This window comes from Trichechus manatus, unplaced genomic scaffold (genome assembly GCF_000243295.1).
Source record: "Trichechus manatus latirostris isolate Lorelei unplaced genomic scaffold, TriManLat1.0 scaffold00181, whole genome shotgun sequence".
NCBI classification, from domain to species: Eukaryota; Metazoa; Chordata; class Mammalia; order Sirenia; family Trichechidae; genus Trichechus; species Trichechus manatus.
In genome coordinates, this window is record NW_004444117.1 from 2,000,134 (window position 1) to 2,001,776 (window position 1,643).

Below are 1,643 nucleotides of genomic sequence, written 5' to 3' on the forward strand. Positions count from 1 at the left end.
ATTATAACCACAGGAATAAGGGTTAGGATTTACAACATACATCCTTGGTGGACAGAATTAAATCCACAACAGGTGCCATCTTTGACAGCAGCTACCACATACACAAAATTCGAGACAGTGGTAACCTCTGGGTGTGAGGCAAGGATATGGCTTGGAGAAGAGCACAGAGCATTCTTCACCATGCTTGATGCCAAAACGAGTCTGTTTTTTTAGGAAGAGGCTGCCCAGGCTAGCCAGTGTGATGCTCAGTATGAAGGCCAAGTGTGTACATCAGTAAAAGTAATTAAACAAGAGTTTTTAGTTCAGCTCCATCCTGTGTAAGTTGAGAAAGAACAAAGCAAAGATCCTAATGTCTGATCATCCTGAGAGAAGTGAACATCAAGTTTAAGATGGAAAGAACTTAGAGATTATACCCAAGGTCATAACATTCTTCAGGCCACGGTTGAATATGAACATATTTTGTTAGCAAAATTATATCATCACTTCCCTCTCCTGTCTACACCTTCCCTTCTCATTCATCTCCCTAGATCACCAGGGGAAAAGAATATTAACTCCTATCCCAAGTAAGAAAACCCACAAAACCAAAAAACCAAATCCATTGCCGGCAAGTCGTTTCCAACTCATAGTGACCCTATAAGACAGAGTAGAACTACCCCATAGGGTTTCCAAGGAGGGGAGGGTTGATTTGAACTGCTGACCTTTTGGTTAGCAGCCAAATGCTTAACCACTGCACCACCAGGGCTCCCCAGTAAACCAACATATGTGAGCCTTAAAAAAATAGGCAAAAAAGGAATTAACAATCATCTTTTAAGTTACCAACAGATTTTCTTTGCCTCATATATTCTCAAACACTTGTTCAGAATCTAAGCAAAAGAGAAAAATGTCCATTTTCATGGCTTCCTAATAGACAATTTAATAGGCCAAAGCAACCTGAAAAAGCAAACTATGCTCTAACTTTTACAATATGGTTGATATACCTGATATATTGTACTCATAGCATTCAAAATAATTAATTTATTTTAAAATGTCTTTTTATCTTTTCAGGTGGTTTTTGCTATTTCTTATCTCATTGGCTGTTACATTATCAAACAGATGTTTCCTCATGAATAGGTCTGTGAAATGAAAAGGCTGGGTTTTTTTCTAGACTGTTCCTTAATTGGATTTGTCTGAGGTTGCCTCATGATTAGATTTATGCTATGCTGTTTTGCTAAGAAACCCACGGAAGTGATATTGTGTTCTTCTCTGTTCATAGTATTATCATTTTAGGAGCCATTGTTATGGATTGAATTGTGCCCCCACCCCTCCAAAATGTGTCATAAATCCTAACCTCTATGCCTGAGGTTATAATCCCATTTGGGAATGGGTTGTCTTCATTTTATGTGAATGAGACAGTCTTACTGTAGGGTGTATCTTGAGTCAATCTCTTTTGAGATATAAAAGAGATTAAAGGTAAACTAACAGGCAGAGATGGGGGAAGAGATGCCAAGCCACATGAAGATCACCCAGGAGCAGAAGCTCAGAAGAGACAAGGACCTTCCCCCAGAGCCAACAGAGAGAAAGCCTTCACCTAGAGCCAGCACTCTGAATTTGGACTTCTAACCTCCTAAACTGTGAGGAAAAAAAAAAATTTCTGTTAGTTTAAG